Here is a 20,887-nt window from a genome sequence, read left to right as displayed (position 1 = left end):
CTAATGATTTACTGTAGCTGATACACAACCATTTAGGTTGTATTTCAAAAGCAAGAAATTCAAACAATTCTTTCAAAAGCATAATTGTAAATGCTACATCTGTATCATAGTTGTTCTGTCCAAATTTATAGAATATTTTGGGATTAATAAACATATTGTGTTTACAAGTAGTCAATGTTTGCTGATCATTTTCTTCCCAAATTAACACTTATAAGAAAAAGCCTAAAAATAACAAATAAAAAAAGAAAAAGAGACTATTCTGAAATTAATGAAACTATATTTATAGCAAACCATGTTTCTAATATATCTACTCTGTAAATTTTCCAAACAGGTCAAACTTTCATTTTCATAACTGAACCTGAATTTTTCTGCTGCAACTTCACAACTTTGAGCATTGAATCCCTTTGTTTAGTTTTTTTTTTCCATGATTCTTCTTTTTGCTCTTGTTGCTTGGAAAAAGCAGTCATTGGATCATTTCTTCCAGTCATCTCTGATGATTCAAGTGAAGGACAGTCTTCCTTTGGAGGAAGTTTTTGCTCCTGCTTTTCCTTCTTTCCAGTATCTCACTAGGATACTGTAAAACTACTGTTTTTTATAGCTCTTCCTCATTCATTGATGACACCATTGCTTGCTCTGGCATTACTAATCTTTCCATTGGGGGCTTCAAAACAGATTGTAGAAGGGAACATATTCACCACTCAACACATGAATAAAATCTTTGTAAATCTCAGTAATTACTTTGAAGATTGGCAGAATGGTATATAGCTGATAGTCTTTTGCTTACACTGGCATTCTTGTCAGTGAGTTTGGGTTTTTTAAAATCCTGCATTTATTTGTACGTTTATAAAGGTTAAGCAGAATGAAAAAATAATAATATGCTTGGCATAGAATTATGTTTTAAACTAATATTATTATCCATTGATCCCACACTGGGGTTGGCATTTGTAACATCAATTTGAGAACTCCCCTGGATAAGTCAGTTAAGTAACACATTTTCATGCCTCTTTTCTCCTAGTAAGAGATTTCATCCTCTTTCACTGTAACTGTATAAGGATTTCTGTTAAACTTAGTTATCAAATCTCCCTCTTATTTCTTCTGAATCCCACAATTCTGTATCATCAGGCAAATTGGTCTTGAACATTATCTCTGCTACCAAGTATGCTTCAAAACCCTGTTTTTGGGAGTTTGAAGGAGCTTTGAAATCAGGCAGCTCCTTTTCTCCAATTTCTTTGTCAGTTTTAGTAATTAAAAAAAAAAAAAAACACTTTTGCCCTCTGGTCACCCATCACCCTTACCCAGGTAACTGTTATGATACTCTGCCAAAGCAAGATTCTTCTATGGATTTGAGCTCACTTTTCAGGTTCTTTAATACTGACTTCTTTAGGGAGGCAGTGGAGAGGGCAACAGCAACTGATAGGGCCATTGGGCTGGCATGTGCTGGGACCAAGGAGTTGGAGTCTCAAATGGCTGTAGGAGCAGATTTGGGGTCTGCAATGACAGAGTAAGGTTCAGGAGGGGTAGCAGGGTTGGTGTGGATTTCAAGAAGGAATGAGGGGACAGGAAAGTTTTGTTCAAGGTGGGAAGGACGGGCAGGGCTGGATTTGGGCACTGAAGCACTGACTTCCTCTTCTTTGGCAGTGATGGGTTACCCAGTCAGGTATTGCCGGTGGGGTAGGTGGAGGATGCTAATGAAAGCATTTTCTGAGATATAACTTAACTCCACCTCCTCACTCTTGCACCCTTATATGGCAGCCTATGTCAGCTCTCAGTGTCTGGTGGTCACCACTCAGAGTGAGGCTGAGGCAACTTTTGATCACATTGTAACAGTGGTCCACTTTATGGTCGGTTGCTGCTCTGCTACAGCAACTTATTTTTTAAATATTAATTTTTTAGTTGTAATTGGACACAATAGCTTTATTTTATTTATTTATTTTTATGTGGTGCTGAAGATTGAACCCAGGGCCTCGCATGTGCTAGGCAAGTGCTCTACCGCTGAGCCACAATCCCAGCCCCCTACTGCAACTTATTTTTAAAGTGGACATATTTCTTTCTCTTCCTCTCACCCTGCTCTTCCTTAATATCTCCCCCTCCCTAATCTCAGGGGAAACAGGATTACCTTTCTTCCCAATCCTTGGCAGAGTTATCTGTCCCTGAGTATACACCCACCATAGGAACAAAGTAATTCAGACTTTGGGGATGTACCAGTATCTCCCAAATTAACAAGTGAATTACAACTCCAGACCGAGAACCAGTGGAATGTAGCCTTTGAGTCATCTCTTTAAAAGCCCCCTGTTCCTAGTGATGGGCAGAATTACAGCCTCTGGGACTGGAGTCCCTTGTGTTTCTTCTTTGCTAGAAGAGCAAAAAAACCTTCTTTTTTTCTTTTTTCAAAAACTATGTTCTTGTTATTGGATTGGCATCAGGAACAAGGACTGAGCTTTCAGCAACAATATTTCTAGCCCTCCAACCTAGTACTGACAGTAACAGGTTACCCTCAACTGCATTACAACATTGTACAGCTATAAGAGAAAAAAAAAATTGGTAATGAGGATTGAACCCAGGGGTGTTTTACCACTAAGCTACATCCCCAGCCCGTTTTATTTTTGAGACAGGGTCTAATTAATTGCTGAGGCTGTCTTTGAACTTGGGATCATCCTGCCTCAGCCTCCTGAGTAGCTGGGAATACAAACATGAGCTAATGAGAAAGGCACCTGGCTAATGAGAAACGGTTTTTGTTGTTGTTGTTGTTTTGTTTGTTTGTTTGTTTTAAGGGGGAGTAACATGCACATTTAAAACCTGGAACTCAGTTCATCAGCCCCACCTCCCCAAATTGCCTCCAACTCCTCTTCAGTAGCATTGGTGGATTATAAAGACAGCCAGTAGGGACTCTAAAAAGATTAAATGTATGATATTATCAACAGCCATTCCCATTCTCTTTCCATATAACCAACCTGCAGGGATTTATTTTGGACAAAACATTCTGATTTGAATTAATAATGAATCACCTGGTACTTATGAAGGAGGAATCATTCCCAAAAACAAAGAGTGAGAAATGGGACAGTGTTTGCTCCCTTAAAAACAAGATTAGTTTGGTAGGAACTAGAGCTAGGTGTAGCAGAGAGAAGTAAATAAACACTCTAGACTTGATCAACTCCATAGATTATTGTACTACCCATAAGCAAGTTTTTCCAAAATCTCTTTCTTCTCATCTGTAGGATAGAACTAATATTTACTTTAAGGATTGCTATAAAAATTAAGGAGGAGTTATGCTGAGGGCCATTGCCAAGTAGGAATGACGCATCGAATGTCCTCTAAGCAGCATGGGGTACGCTGGCAAGGAAATTTCGATGCGTCATTCCTACTTGGCAGTGGCCCTCAGCAGAGTTATGTGGAAAGTTCCTGCTATATGATAGGTGTTATATTGTTTATTCTTGCTTTCTCACCATTTGGGAGAATTGCAACACAGAGAATTAAACCCTCTTGAGTAGAGGTCAAACATGCCTAGCTTCTGGTTTTTCTCTTTAACTTACTAGGAATAAAAATGTCTATGGATTTGTTTAGCCTGTTAGTCAATAAAATAGAGAAAGATTAGATTGACTGAAACAGCTAGAAGACCCCTTGCTACATCCATTAGACCAAACAAATGCTTTAGCAGGGGATTTTTCTTTTTCACTTTTAGAATTCTATTATTTGAACAGTAAATAGGTATATATCACACAAAATTTCAAACAATCTGAAAAAGTGTAATAGAGAAAATTTAGTTCTGAACTCTTTTTGATTGTAACACTTCTAAAACATAATTTATTCAATCTGTTAAAGGTGATTTTCAGAAAATCATGACTCTCATGCAAGTATAAAAAAGAACAATTGTTCCTCATTCAGTGAGGAAACTTGAAATGTTATAACCAAATCAAAGAAAAAGATTTATTGGTATTAAGAGAATATTCAGTTGAATTGCAAAAGTGGTTTTGCAACTGGGGAAGTTACAACTGAACCTGAAGTATGTAACAAGACATCAAAATAACTTGAAGACAATGAACAGTCCTAGACTCAAAAAAACTTGAAGGCCTATTATAATCAATGAATAATTTTCTATAGAAATACAAAATGTCTCTTCAGTAATTCCTACATCTTTAATAAAAAAATGGTCTTAAGGAAAGATTATTCTTGCTTACAAAACAATAAGACTGAAGTCATTAGATTTAGCCTAATTGTTTACATAGCTCCACCAAGACCTTTGTAAGTTTGATTTTCTGGAAGTTTTTATACAAAAGGTTTGTTTATTTATTTATGATAGCAGAATGCATTACAATTCTTATTACACACACAGAGCACAATTTTTCGTATCTCTGGTTGTATACAAAGTATATTCACACCAATTCATGTCTTCATACATGTACTTTGGATAATAACGATCATCACATTCCACCATCATTTATAATCCCAAGCCCCCTCCCTTCCCCTCCAACTCCTCTACCCTACCTAGAGTTCATCTATTCCACCCATGCTCCCTCTCCCTATCCAACTACAAATCAGCCTCCTTATATCAAAGAAAACACTCGGCATTTGGTTATTTTGGATTGGCTAACTTCACTTAGCATGATATTCTCCAACTCCATCTATTTACCTGCAAATACCATGATTTTATTCTCTCTTATTGCTGAGTAATATTGCATTATGTATATATGCCACATTTTTTATCCATTCATCTATTGGAGGGCATCTAAGTTGGTTCCACAGTTTACCTATTGTGAATTGTGCTGCTATAAACATTGATGTGGCTGTGTCCCTATAGTATGCTGTTCTTAAGTCCTTTGACTATGGACTGAGGAGAGGGATAGCTGGGTCAAATGGTGGTTCCATTCCCAGTTTTCCAAGGAATCTCCATACTGCTTTCCATTTGCAGTCCCACCAGCAGTGTGTGAATATACCTTTGTCTCCACATCCTTGCCAACACTTATTGTTGTTTGTCATTATAATAGCTGCCATTCTAATTGGAGTTAGATGAAATCTTAGAGTGGTTTTGATTTGCATTTCTCTAATTGCTAGTGATGATGAACATTTTTTTAATGTATTTGTTGATTGATTATATATCCTCTCCTGAGAAGGGTCTATTCAGTTTCCTGGCCCATTTATTGATTGGGCTATTTGTTTTTTGGTGCTTAGCTTTTTGAGTTATTCATATACCCTAAGATTACTGCTCTATCTGATGTGTGAGGGGTAAAGAATTGCTCCCAGGATGTAGGCTCTCTATTCACCTCACAGATTGTTTCTTTTACTGAGAAGAAATTCTTTAGTTTGAATCCATACCACTTATTGATTTTTTATTTTAATTCTTGTACCACAAGAGTCTTATTAAGTAAGTTGAGGCCTAATCTCACATGATGGAGATTAGGGTCTACTTTTTCTTCTATTAGACACAGAGTCTCTTGTTTAATTCCTAGGTCCTTGATCCACTTTGAGTTGAGTTTTGTGCATGGTGAGAAATAGGGGTTTAATTTCATTTTGTTGCATATGGATTTCCAGTTTCCCAGCACCATTTGTTGAAGACGCTATCTTTTCTCCAATGCATGTTTTTGGCACCTTTGTCTAATATAAGGTAATTGTAATTTTGTGGGTTAGTCTCTGTGTCCTCTATTCTGTTTGGTGCCAGTACCATGCTGTTTTTGTTATTTTTGCTCTGTAGTATAGTTTAAGGTCTGGTATAGTGATGCCACCTGCTTCACTCTTCCTGATAAGGATTGCTTTAGCTATTCTATGTCTCTTATTTTTCATGATGAATTTTATTATTGCTTTTTCTATTTCTTTGAGGAATGCCATTGGGATTTTGATCCGAATTTTCCTTGGAAAACTGGGAATGAAACCACCATTTGACCCAGCTATCCTTCTCCTCGGTCTATACTCAAAGGACTTAAAAACAGCATACTACAGGGACACAGCCACATCAATGTTTATAGCAGCACAATTAAATTTGTATACTGCTTTTGGTAGTATGGTCATTTTGATAATATTAATTCTGCCTATCCAAGAGCAAGGTAGATCTTTCCATCTTTTAAGGCTTTCTTTGACTTCTCTCTTTAGGGTTCTGCAGTTTTCATTGTATAGATCTTTCACTTATTTTGTTAAGTTGATTCCCAAGTATTATTATTTTATTTTTTATTTTTGAGGCTATTGTAAATAGGGTAGTTTCCCTTATTTCCCTTTCTGAGGATTTATCACTGATATACAGAAATGCCTTTGATTTATGGGTGTTGATTTTTATATCCTGCTATTTTGCTGAATCCATTTACTACTTCTAGAAGCTTTCTGGTGGAGCTTTTAGGGTCTTCTAGGTATAGAATCATATCATCAGCAAACAGTGCCAATTTGAGTTCTTTTTTTCCTATGTGTATTCCTTTAATTTCTTTCATCTGTCTAATTGCTCTGGCTAGTGTTTCAAGAACTATATTAAATACAAGTGGTGAAAGAGGGTATCCCTGTCTTTTTCCTGTTTTTAGAGGGAATGCCTTCATTTTTTTTTTCAATTTAGAATGATGTTGGCCTGGGGCTTAGCATAAATAGCCTTTATGATGTTGAGATATGTTCCTGTTATCCCTAGTTTTTCTAGGGATTTTAATATAAAGGAGTGCTATATTTTGTAAAATGCTTTTTCTGCATCTATTGAGATGATCATATGATTCTTATCTTTAAGTCTATTTATGTGATGAATTACATTTATCTATTTCCGTATGTTGAACCAACCTTTCATCCCTTGGATGAATCCCACTTTATCGTGTTGCACGATGTTTTTGATGTTTTTGTATTCAATCTGCCAGAATTTTATTGAGAATCTTTGCATCTATGTTTATTAGAGATATTGGTCTGAAGTTTTCTTTCTTTTTCTTTTCTTTCTTTCTTTTTTTTTTTTTGATGTGTCTTTGCCTGGTTTTGGAATCAGGTTGATATTGGTCTCATAGAATGAGTTTGGAAGTGCTGCCTCTTTTTCTGTTTCCTGAAAAAAATTGAAGAGTATTGGTACTAGTTCTTCTTTAAAGGTCTTGTAGAACTCAGCTGTATATCCATTCGGTCCTGGGCTTTTCTTGGTTGGTAGACTTTTGATAGTGTCTGCTATTTCATCACTTGAAATTAATCTGTTTAAATTGTCTATATCATCCTGATTCAATTTCAGCAAATTATATGACTCAAGAAATGTGTCGATGCCTTCAATATTTTCTATTTTATTGGAGTACAGTTTTCAAAATAATTTGTAATTATCTTTTGTATTTCTTTAGTGTCTGTTGTGATACTTCCTTTTTCATCACGTATGTTAGTGATTCGAGTTTTCTCTTTCCTTCTCTTTGTTATCATGGCTAAGTGTCAATCAATTTTATTTATTTTTTCAAAGAACCAACTTTCTGTCCTTTCTTAATTGTTTCTTTTGTTTCAATTTCATTTATTTCAATTATTTCCTGTCTCCTGCTGCTTTTGGTGTTGATTTTTTCTTCTTTTTCTAGGTCTTTGAGATGTAATGTTAAGTGATTTATTTGTTGACTTTTTCTTCGTTTAAGGAATGAACTCCATGCAATGAACTTTCCTCTTAGAACTGCCTTCATAGTGTCCCAGAGATTTTGATGTTTTATCTGTGTTCTCACTCATCTCTAAAAATTTTTTAATCTCCTCCTTGATATCTTCTATAATCCCTTGTTTATTTAGTAGTATATTATTTAGTCTCCAGGTGTTGGAGTGGATTTTATTTCTTATTTTATCATTGATTTCTAATTTCATTCTATTATGATCTGATAGAATGCAGGGTAATATCTCTATTTCTTTATATTTGCTAAGAGTTGCTTTGTGGCATATTATTTGGTGTATTTTAGAGAAGGATCCATGTGCTGCTGAGAAGAAAGTATATTCTCTCATTAAAGGATGAAATTTTCTATATATGTAAATTAAGTCTAAGTTATTGATTGTATTATTGAGTTCTATAGTTTCTTTGTTCAGCTTTTGTTTGGAAGATCTATCCAGTGGTGAAAGAGGTGTGTTAAAGTCACCCAGAATTATTGTATTGTTTTCAATTTGACTTTTGAACATAAGAAGTGTTTATTTGATGAACACAGATGCTCCATTGTTTGAGGCATATATACTTATAATTGTGATGTTTTGTTGGTGTATGGTTCCCCTGAGCAGTATAAAATATCCTTCTTTATCCCTTTTGATTAACTTTGGCTTGAAGTCTACTTTATTTGATATGAGGATGGAAACCCCTGCTTGCTTCTGCAGTCTATGTGAGTGGTATGATTTTTCCAAACATTTTGCCTTCAGTCTGGGGATGTCTTTTCCTATGAGATGAGTCTCTGAGGCAGCATATTATTGAATCTTTTTTTTAATCGAATCTGCTAGTCTATGTCTTTCATTTGGTGAGTTTAGACCATTAACATTCAGCTTCATTATTGAGACATGATTTATATTCCCAGCCATTTTTGTTTATTTTTATTATTTAACATGACTTGGTTTCTCCTCTGATTAGGTTTTCCTTTAGTGTAATCCCTTCCTCTGATGATTTTCATCATTGTTTTTCATTTCCTCTTCATGGAATATTTTGCTGAGGATGTTCTGTAGTGCAGGCTTTCTAGTTGTAACTTCTTTTAACTTTTGTTTATCATGTAAGGTTTTTATTTCATCATCAAATCTAAAGCCTTGTTTTGCTGGATATAAGATTCTTGGTTGTCATGCATTTTCTTTCAGAGCTTGGTATATGTCATTCCAGGATCTCCTTTCTTTGAGGGACTGGGTTGAAAACTCTGCTGAGATACGAATTGGTCTCCCCCTATATGTGATCTGATTCCTCTCTCTTGCGACTTTTAAAAATTCTATCCTTATTCTGTATGCTAGGCATCTTCATTATAATGTGCCTTGGTGTAGATCTGTTGTAATTTTGTACATTTGGTGTCCTATAATCCTCTTGTATTTGGTTTTCCAATTTGTTCTTCAAGCTTAGAAAATTTTCTGATATTATCTCATTGAAGAGATTGTGCATTCCTTTGGTTTGAAACTCTATGCCTTCCTCTATCCCAGTAACTCTTAGATTTGATCTTTTGATGCTGTTCTATAATTCTTGGATGTTCTGTTCATAGTTTCTAACTTTCTTCACTGTGTGATCAACTTTATTTTCCAGATTGTATACTTTGTCTTCAGTATCTGATGTTCTTTCTTCCAAGTGATCTTGTCTGTTGGTTATGCTTTCTATTGAGTTCATTATTTGATTTATTGTATCCTTCTAAAATTTCTGACTTTTTTTCAGTCTCTATCTCTCTCTTGAAGTAATCTTTTGCTACCTGTATTTGCTATCTTATCTCATTTTTGGAGTGATCAATTTTTGCCTGTATTTGCTCATTTATGTCATTCTTTAATTCACATATTATTTTAACTTTGAACCTTCTGAACTCCTTCTCTGACAATTCATCAACTTTGCTGCCCATGGGTTCTGTTATTATAGTGTCCTGGTTTGTGTGGGGCCCTTTCATCCCTTGTCTTTTCATGTCATCTATGTGTCTTCCTTTCTTGCAGTGTGGATCTGAGATATTACAGATTCTTCCCTATATTCTTGTAGTACCCATGCAGATTGTACCTCACCTTGATATTGGGCTTCCAGACCTTGCTGATGTCCCTCAATGTATGCTACTCCATCCTGCACCTGGGTCCTGCATAAGACAGCGTGGGTGGATCAGGGCCGCTGGGCTTGACCCCCTATGGTAGTCTGCTGGTCAAAAGGGGCAGTCCTGTGCCAGAGGCTAGTCTCCGGTGGGTGTCTGCCCCACTGGGGAAGGGGTGGACCGGGCCTACTGTGAGCCTGGGCCCTGCACAGGCTAGTGTGTGTAGATCTCAGGAAAGGTTTCTTAAAGCTAGAAGGAAAACTAAATCAATGACTCACTACCAGATTTTATTTTTAGTGTCCATAAATTTGAATGAATTCTTCCTGAACACTCCCAAATATTCTCAGTTCCCTGGGCCTGCCTGGGGGTGACCTTCCTTACATATTTGAAAGGCTTAGGACCCTGTAATCCAGGAGGCACACTAGTTTTCCCCCAAAATCGTTGTAAGCCATAGTTCCATAAAGGCAAACTTAGATCCCTAAAAGTGTCTTGTCATATGTAATTATGTGAGAATCACTCTAAAATATGATATTCCAGTCTAAAACTTAATTACATAACCTTTTTAATTCCAGTATTGTCCAGTTAACAAGGAGGACAGACTTTTATTATGCAAATAGTTGTATTACCTTGAAAATATACATATTCATTAAGAATTTCCAAATTCTGGAGGACTCAGGAAAGGAGAAACAATATAATTTAATAATGTTTAATGTTGAGACTGAAGATACCTAAATAAAGGTACCCAGTACTAAACTCCTCCTCCATAAAGAGGAATCAAAATAGCAGCTGTATAAGCTGCATTTTGAGGTGAGTAATCATGGGAGAACACTGGAAATAGTAAGATAGTGACTGTGTTATAAAAATCATGATCAGAAAAAGGGAGGGTTAGGGATCTCAGATTTATTTATGCTGGTGGATACAGGTGGGCTAGTGCTCCGAAATTTTGGGCCCCAAGCTGAGGTTACATGGGGCTTTTATAGGAAATTTGATATCATTTCTTAACTTAGGTTTGAATTCTTGACCTACATGACCAAAGACAATGCACAGAGAATAAGTAGTTTACAGGTGTAGAACAAAGACAGTAAAACCTGCAAGTGTTATTATGAAGTGGCCTTCACCATAGGCAGCAATAACTCAAGATGACTTGAGTTATCTCCCTAAAAACTATATTTCTAAGAACTAAGCCAACAAGGTTATATTTTAGATAGCAGTTAATTGGCATAATAACCTACAATTTATACTAGCAATTAAGTGATGTAGCTACATTCCTACAGAGTTCAGAAAGTTACAAAGTATAGGAAAATTAACCCTTTCCCCAGTCATTAGTTCTTATTATTTCATTTTATAATCAGGTCTGGTATCTCTGTCACAACTGTAATTTGTAAGATTCAGAGACTGGGACAAAAACATAGAAAGAGAAGCAACTACCACCACAACTCCACAGCAGGAATAAGGGTGAAAGAGTCCCAGCAAATTTGACCATTGTAGATGCTGGAAATCCTAATTACTAGGAAATTTCAGTCTTGAAAGGAAGGCCACTTAGAGAAGTAACCTCAAATTTACAGTAACCTTACTTTGGAAAAAGATCTCACATTATTTTCCAACAAACTTCCAGGGTACTGTAGCCAGAAGCCATCTTCAGAAGGGAGCTGTTATCTGAATTTGAACTTCTCTCCAGGTCATAAAGCCTTACATATTCCAATATATGGACCCCATAGACATTCCACTGCAATGACTGAGGGAGTAATTGTCTTTTGAAAACAATACAGCAGAGTGACTGTGAACCAATCCCACTGGATGCTCTGCACTGTGGGGGCTGTGTTATGATATTGGGGGTGAGGGGATGAAAAGTGCCACTCTCCCAGACCAGCAGATCAGAGAGCTTGCCCTATTACACCAAAGGTCATGGCCAGCCACATGCAGATTTATGCCTGTGCCAGAACCAAAGGTAGGTGCCCATGCAGTTCTCATCACTCCTTCCGCCTATGCCATACTCAGGTGTCTTTATTGACAGCCTGGGGATGGGACACCATAATTCCTATTGCTGCCCCTATCCATAGAGCATAGTGAGGGGCCTTATCAAACCAGGGCTCCAGCCATCATCCTGCTACCAGGGGCACATGGCTAAAGAAGGATGAGAGGAAATTTTCTTGGTTCCAGTGCCAGTCCTGCTGCCAAGTGTGCACTGCAGCTGAAATATTTGCCCCACTTCCAGGTAAGAATTGGCCAAAGGAGACAGAGGAACTTCCACCCTCACTAGGTGCTGTCCCATACCTGCTCATGCACTGTTGCAGAAGCGCAGAGAGGAACACTATTGTTCCTAATGCCACTCTACCTTTGCATTTCCCTGCTGCTGCCCCACACACATACCTTGTATGACCATGCACTGCTTAAGAACAGGGTGAGATGCAATTAGGTTAGATATCTGGGCTATGACTTTGATCACTCAGCATAGTGTCCCTTAGTCACCATTCATCTTGATTTTCAATAATGTCTGAAATCCTTGAAATAGGGATTTGTCCACACCCTTGATTGCTACTGTCTGATATTATGACCCAGTTATTTAAGCCAGAGCAGTTGATATCTTTATGGTTACATTCCAATAAAGTTTTTATGAATATTTAATACTGTTCAATACCAATCCAGTGCTGTGTAGAACCCTAATGAAGCCTGAGGCAAATGGAAAAATCAAAAGCACTAATTCTATCTTTATTGAAAATTTTTATATTTTGCTAATTGTGGATTTTTGTATTAAATTTGATTTTTAAATCATTAAAATGTTATTTACTTTTTTTATTTTTCAAGGTTTTATTGCAAACCAAAATTGGTTCATTGCACACAAAAAAAGTTTGTGGTAGGAAGAAGGGATTGTATATATTATAACCATGTTAATTACAGTACATTAAAATGGTGGTTTACATTACAAATAAGCCTGTAAGTTTAAATATACTAGTGTTATAACCCAATGTACAGACCTTCTTTATACAATACATACAATTATCAGGAATGCAAAAAAAAAAAAACACATAAATAATGCCCATTTTACAGGTGACATTTTAAACAATGAAAACACCAAAGGGCTCCAACAACTGGGGCATTGGTCCATAAAAACCCTTTCTAAAAATAGAAATATTTGTAGCAGCAATGCTTTCTTTTAAGCATCTGGATGCAAGTCATTGCAAGACCATTTCAATAAAGTTTAGTTATTAACAATATCTTACAAAAAAAAAACAGTCTACACATAAAATTTACCTTCCAAATATGGAAGAAACAAACAATGTCCCACATTGTAGTGTCCTGCAAGTGTCACATTAATGATTATAACAAAATCCATCTATGATCAGGCATACCACACTCATACCATTGTTCACATGGTATATCCACAAGGAAAAATAAAGAACTGAAACACTCTGCGATAGGAAAAGCTTTGGAGCTAACACGATCTCAGCAGAAAAGGCACATTTCAGAATATTCCTTATCACAGCCTAGACAGACCCACAGAAGATCCTTCTTAGATCAGCATCTTCCTCCTAACGAGATAGTTGCATCTGTCTAGGGTGGCACGCTAATGCTCATTTCAGAGATAGCACCACGTTGGAAGGAAGGATAAAAATGAAAACCTCACGAGCTCACTGCTAGATTCACAGGGACACATTGTCCTTACTGACTTTGGACTCTGCAAGGAAAATATTGAACACAATGGCACTGACATCCACCTTCTGTGGCACACCTGAGTATCTTGCACCCGAAGTACTTCATAAGCAGCCTTACGACAGGACGGTGGATTGGTGGTGCCTGGGGGCTGTTTTATAGGAGATGCTGTATGGCCTGCCTCCTTTTTACAGCTGAAACACAGCTGAGATGTACGATAGCATTCTGAACAAGCCCCTCCAGTTGAAACCAAATATCACAAATTCTGCAAGACATCTCCTGGAGGGCCTCCTGCAGAAGGACAGGACAAAGAGGCTCGGTGCCAAGGACAACTTTATGGAGATTAAGAATCACGTCTTCTTCTCTCTGGTTAACTGGGATGATCTCATTAATAAGAAGATAACGCCCCCTTTTAACCCAAATGTGAGTGGGCCCAGCGACCTGCGGCATTTCGATCCTGAGTTTACCGAAGAGCCTGTCCCCAACTCCATCGGCAGGTCCCCTGACAGCATCCTCATCACAGCCAGCGTGAAGGAAGCTGCTGAGGCACTCCTGGGCTTTTCATACGCACCTCCCATGGACTCTTTCCTCTGAACAGTCTTAGGGGTGGTTTTGAAGGATTTCATGTGTGTTTTAAATGTTTTAGTTAGCCTTTGGGCAGAGCTGTCAGCTGACAGGACATCTTAAAAGAGAGAATTTGCACATCTCTGGAAGCTTGGCAATCCTGTTGCACACTGTTTGCTGGAAGCTTTTCAAAGAGCACTGCCCTTCCCAATTCCTTTCAAGAAGTGAAAGTCAGATGGTTTAGCATGAGGATTGGATGATGGACCAAGGTTGATTTGCTGAGAAGGACTTGGTGGAGGAGAAGGGTTGGCATTCATAAGCTTGGGCTCCTGAGGTTGGGAGATTTTCAAAATGGACTGAACTTCAGGGTGTTTGCACTCATAGGAGTTATTGGCAATCTTCTGAATAAAGTCGTTCAGGCCCATCCTCCTCCGTTTCATGAAAGCTTTTCAAAGTAGTGGTTGGAGGAGAATTGGTAGTGTTTCCAGGCGTTATTTACTTTTAAAAAAGGGACAGGGTGTGAATACTACAAGTGGGATGTTAGGCTTTCCATTACTCTTCTTCCTGTAGAGTGTCTTGGCCTAGACTACTGACTGGTTGGAGGGAAAATGCTTCAGGTTTATCACCACAACTGAGTTTTCCAGTGCTAGAGGTCCTTGCTAATAACAGAACTAGCATCCACAGTCCTGAGGAAACTTACATCACCCAATAAAGGCTACCATTTCCATTTTAGGAGTAGCCATACAGGGATCACCTCACATCAACTGCTGTAAACCCCATACCTGTAAGAACCACCACAATGCCCCCACTCTTGCAAGACTGAGCTATACTGGGTTTCTCTAACTCTGCCATGGTATAAACTATGCTCAGTCATTCACAGGCAAAGCTCTAAGGAGACAACACAATGGTGCCCAGCTAGAAATTAAGCCAACATTGCAAAACAAACTCACACCTGGAGACACATCTGCAGGGGAAAGCCACTTACTAAGTAGGCCATCCATAAAGGTGGTAGAAATAATTGATTAACCTGATGGAAATACTTAATGGGAAGAGCACAAGAAATATTAAAAAATAAGGTAACATAAGGCCTCCAAAAGAACATAATGATGCTCTAGCAACGGATACTAAAGAAATCAAAATGGATGAAATGCCTGAACAAAAATTGAAAAGAATGATTATATAAAAGGTCAATGAGGAGGGAGATCCAAGATGTTGAACTAGAGGGAGGCTGCATTCCTGGTTGCTCCATGACTCAGAATTCAAGCAGAAGAAATACTGTCTGTGAGGCAGCTGTTGCTGCCCACAGTCCCCTGCTGTTTACCCCTCATTTGTCCACTATGATAGCCTGCTGCTTGCCAGCATATTGTCTGCCTTTTGAGCACAGATCACTGGCTGACTTCTGCCTATCACCCACCATTTGCCTATTTGCCTATTGTCAACCCATGAATTGCCCACCATTAGCCTTCAGACCACATGCAGACCTTCAGCAGATCACCTGATGCCCGCTGAGGCCTGGAAATCCATTATCACAGTACCCACAGGTTTAGTTTCATGTGGCCCCTCCATCTTGGCACATCAGTCAAAGCCTGCAGGTTTGCTGCTGTCACTGTGCCATCTTGGGGTGTGGCTACCTCAGTCTGGGGACACCAGCCAGGGCCTAGAGATATATTTCAGCATACCTACAGGTCTGGTTGCACCTGAGGTCTTTCTGCTGGGTGTGCTAGTGGTACTATCTGTCTGCCTCTTTGCAGGGTCGTTCCTTTGTGTGAGCACATCCCTTGTGGTCCCTCTGCAAATTGAAACAGCATTTAGATCTTGGGCTACAGCAAGGCAGAGCCTAGGAAAGCTGAAGCTCAGGTCCATCAGATTGCAGCTGGGTTTGCATGGGCTAGTCTGGGTCTAGCAGACCTGTAGACAGCTGGAGACTAGGGGTAGTTACAGTGGAAACACAGGTTGGAGAAGGTGGAGAAAACCAGGCTGTCTCCAACTCAGTGAGCTCTGAAGTGCACAGGGCTGACTACAATGGGTGGGAAGACTAGAGGAGCATGTGAGAACATCTTGCTATTGGCTCACCCCCACTCAACTAGTTAGGCATCCACAGGACTGGAGCTACCATCAAACTTCAGAAAACCCTACCCCACTATCAGCAGAGAAGGGAAACTGAAAAAAAATTTTGAAAGCCAATGGAAGCAATCGTTCAATTTCCATTCAGCCTTTTTTTTTTTTTTTTGGTCCTCTTTCTCTCACAACTCTACCATGTTTGAATTAAAATATTTTTCATGCATCAGTTTATTAAGGAATGGGATGTCTGTATAGCATATTATGGTTTTGTTTTATATTCTTATATTTTTCCTTTTTAAAAAACTATATATTTTTTCTCTCACCTATCTGTCTCTCTGGATTGTCTTTCTCACTTCTCTCAAACTAACCACCAATCTCTATTAATTCCTCCCTTGCTCTTATTACAAAATTTTACCTCTATCTTCTCCCTTATAAACATCACATCTTACACTACTCCTGTTCCCTCAATGTACAAACCCTTTTTAGCAAACTTACTGTTTATACTATAGACAATATTTGGACACATCATTTCTCTTTACTGTGACAAAACTTTAGACACCTTAATAGGAGCTATTTGGTTTATGGTTGTATATTGTTTGCACTGGGTGCTGTTAATATTGGTTTCCCCTTTAAAGGTGAGGTACTGGAAGCATTCAGGGACACTATAAGACTACAGGGTAGAAACTGTACTGCCTCAGATCCATACCACTAGATGGGAAGACAGACAAATAACATGAAAAAACAAGGGAATGAAGCACTTCAAACAAACCAAGATATTCCAAGAATAGAATCCATAGACAAGACAGTAGAAGAAATATCAGAGAAAGAGTTTAGAAGGTACACAGTTAAACTAATCTTCAAAGTAAAGGATGGTATCAGAGAGAAGATATAGGAAGTGAAAGATCACTTCAATAAAGAAGCAGAGATTTTTGAAGAGGCAGATCTTTAATAAAGATTCCAAAAAGGAATCAAGGAGAAATGCTCAAAATGAAGGAAACAATAAACTAAATTAAAAATTCAATGGAAATTATCACCAACAGACTAAACCACTTAGAAGACAGAACCTCAGGCAATTAAGACAAAATATATACTCTTGAAAACAAAGTCAACCACATAGACAAGTTGGTAAGAAACCATGAATAGAACTTCCAAGAAATATGGGATAACATGAAAATACCAAATTTAAGATTTATTGGAATAGACAAAGCTGTGGAGATACAAACAAAAGGAATGAACAATCTTTTAAATAACATAATATCAGAAAATTTCCCAAACTTAAAGAATGAAATGGAAAATCAATTACAATAGTCTTATTGAACCCCAAATGTACAAAATTATAACAGACCAACACCAAGACACATTATAATGAGAACAACTGACATACACAATAAGGATAGAATTTTAAAGCCTGTGAAAGAAAAAAATCATATTACATATGGGAGAAACCAACTTGGAATTCAGCTGATTTCTCAACCCAGACTCTCAAAGGCAGGAGGTCCTGGAATAATATGTACAAAGGTCTGAAAGAAAATGGATGCCAACCAAGAATTTTATATCCAACAAAATTAAGCTTTGGACTTTAAGATGAAATAAAAACCTTCCATGATAAACAAAAGTTAAAAGACTTCACTGTTAGAAATCCTGAACTACAGAACATACTCAGAAAAATATATCATAAGGAGGAAATAATTTTAAAAAAACAGCAAAGGGAGGAACTACACTAAAGGAAAGGACAATCAAAGGAGAAACTAAGTTAAGTTAAAAAACAAAAATAAACCAAAATTAACAGGAATACAAATCATATCTCAATAATAATCCTTAATGTTAATGGCCTAAACTCATCAATCAAAAGACATAGACGGGCAGACTGAATTTTTAAAAAGACCCAACAATATGCTGTCTTCAAGAGACTCATCTCCTAGGAAAAGATATCCACAGACTGAAGGTGAAAGGTTGGGAAAAAACATCACTCACGTGTGCATAAACAAGCAAGGATTTTTATCCTCATATCAGATAAAGTGGACTTCAAGCCAAAGTTATTCAGAAGAAATAAAGAAGGACATTTCATACTGCCTAAGGGAATCAATTGTACATCAACAAGACATAACAATCATAAATATATATGCCCCACACAATGGAATATCTACATACATCAAACAACCCTTCTCAATTTCAAGAATCAAACAGACCACAACACAATAATATTGGGTGATTTTAACACACCTCTCTCACCATTGGATAGATTTTCCAAACAAAGAAACTATAGAACTAAATGGTATAATCAATGACTTAGATTTAACAGACATATATAAAATATTTCATTCATCATCAAGCAAATACACTTTCTTCTCAGCAGCACATGGATCCTTCTCTAAAATAAACTATATGTTTGCCACAAAGCAACACTCAACAAATACAAAAAAAATAGAAATTCTACCCTGCATTCTATCAGATAACAACAGAATGAAACTAGAAATCAATGATAAAATAAAAAATAGAAGCTACTCCAAAACTTGGAGACTAAAAAGCATGGTATTGAATGACAAATGGATAGCAAATGAAATCAAGGAGGAAATTTAAAAAAATACTTAGAGGTAAATGACAACATCGATACAACATATCAAAACCTCTGGGACACTATCAAGGCAGTGCTAAGAGGAAATTTCATTGCATTGAGCTCAGACTTTAAAAGAATAAAAAAGTCAACAAATCAGTGACCTAATATTACATCTGAAAGCCCTAGAAAAAGAACAAATCTACACTAAATGCAGTTAGAAAACAGGAAATAATTAAAATCAGAGGTGAAATCAATGAAATTGAAACAGAAGAAACAATTCAAAAAATTGACAAAACAAAAAGTTGGTTCTTCAAAAAAATAAATAAAATTGATAAACCGCTTGCTACAATAACAAAGAGAGACAGAGAAAAACCTCAAATTATTAAAAATTGTAATGAAAAAAGAAATATCATGATGAACACTACTGAAATACAGAAGATAATTAGAAAATATTTTGAAAATTTATACTCAAATAAAATGTAAAATCTCAAAGAAATCAATAAATTTCTGGATGTATGATCTACCCAAACTGAATCAGGAGGACAAACACAATTTAAACAAAACCATTTTCAAGCAATGAAATAGAAGACTCCATCAAACTCCTACCAACTAAGCAATGCTCATGACCAAATGGCTTCTCAACCAAGTTCTACAAGACCTTCAAAAAAGAATTAACACCAATACTCCTCAAATTATTCCATGAAATAGAAAAGGAAGGAACCCTTCCAAACTCAAGCTATGAGGCCAATATTACCCTGATACCAAAATCAGACAAAGACACATCAAGGAAAAAAAAAACTTCAGACCAATATCCCTGATGAACATAGTTGCAAAAATTCTCAATAAAATTCTGGCAAATTGCATACAAAACATACTTAAAAGCTAGTGCAGGGTGGGGTTGTAGCTCAGTGGTAGAGTGCTTGTCTAGCATGTGTGAGGCACTGAGTTCAATCCTCAACACCATATAAGAATAAATTTTTTAAAAAAATGTATTGTGTCCATCTATAATTAAAAAATATTTTTAAAAAATATAGTGCACTATAATCAAGTTGTGTTCATCCCAGGGATACAAGGTTGGTTCAACATACGGAAATCAATAAACATAATACATCACATCAATAAAATTAAAGACAAGAATCATATGATTATCTCAATAGATACAGAGAAAGCATCTGACAAAATACAGCACCTCTTCATGTTCAAAACACTAGAGGCCTGGGGATATAGTTCAGTTGGTAGAATGCTTGCCTCACATGCACAAGGCCATGGGTTCAATCCCCAGCACCACAAAACAAAAAACAAACAAACAAACAAAAAACACTAGAAAAAATCGAGATATTAGGAACATACGTCAACATGGTAAAAGCTATCTATGCTAAGCCCAAGGAGAACATCATTCTAAATGGAGAAAATATGAAAGCATTCCCTCCAAAAACTGGAACGAGACAAGGATGCCCTCTTTCACCACTTCTACTCAACATAGTCCTTGAAACTCTAGCCAGAGCAATTAGACAGATGAAAAAAATTAAAGGGATACGAATATGAAAAGAAGAACTCAAACTATCACTATTTGCTGATAACATGATTCTATATTTAGAAGATTCAAAAAATTCCATCAGAAAACTTCTAAAACTAATAATGAATTCAGTAAAGTAGCAGGATATAAAATCAATACTCACAAATCAAATGCATTTCTATACATAAGCAATGAATCCATTGCAAGAGAAATTAGAAAAACCACCCCTTTCAAAATAGTCTCCAAAAAATGAAATAAAATACTTGGGAATCAATCTATCAAAAGAGGTGAAAGACCTCTACAATGAAAACTACAGTACAATAAGGAAAGAAATTGAAGGACATCTTAGATGATGGAAGAATCTCCCATACTCTTGGATAGGCAGAATTAATATTGTCAAAATGGCCATACTATCAAAACAATTATACAGATTTAACGCAACTCCTATTGAAATCCCAATGACATTCCTCATAGAACTAGAAAAAGCAATCATGCAACTCATTTGGAAGAATAAGAGACCAAGAATAGCCAAAGCAATCCCTAGCAAGAAGAGTGAAGCAGGAGGCATCACAATACCAGAACTTAAATTATACTACAGAGCAATAGTAACAAAAATGGCATGGTATTGGTACCAAAATTATTAAGAATACAAGCAATAATAGATGTTGGCAAGGATGTGTGGAAAATGGTAAGCTCATACATTGCTGGTAGGTCTAAAAGTTGGTGCAACCACTATGGAAAACAGTATGGAGATTCCTTAGAAAACTTAAAATGGAACCACCATTTAACCCAGCTATCCCACTCCTCGATTTATATCCAAAGGACTTTCAATGAGCATACTATAGTGACACAACTCCATCAATGTTTATAGCAGCTGAATTGACAATAATCAAACTATGGAACCAA

General features: G+C 37.0%; 1 pseudogene; it reads left to right on the top strand.

The window, feature by feature from the left end:
* The first annotated feature begins 11,766 nt into the window (after positions 1-11,766).
* LOC144250692 (serine/threonine-protein kinase Sgk1 pseudogene) lies at positions 11,767-13,877 on the top strand (annotated as a pseudogene).
* The last annotated feature ends 7,010 nt before the right edge of the window (positions 13,878-20,887 follow it).

This window comes from Urocitellus parryii, chromosome X, assembly GCF_045843805.1.
Source record: "Urocitellus parryii isolate mUroPar1 chromosome X, mUroPar1.hap1, whole genome shotgun sequence".
Taxonomy (NCBI): domain Eukaryota; kingdom Metazoa; phylum Chordata; class Mammalia; order Rodentia; family Sciuridae; genus Urocitellus; species Urocitellus parryii.
This window is presented reverse-complemented; position numbering and strand designations above follow the sequence as displayed.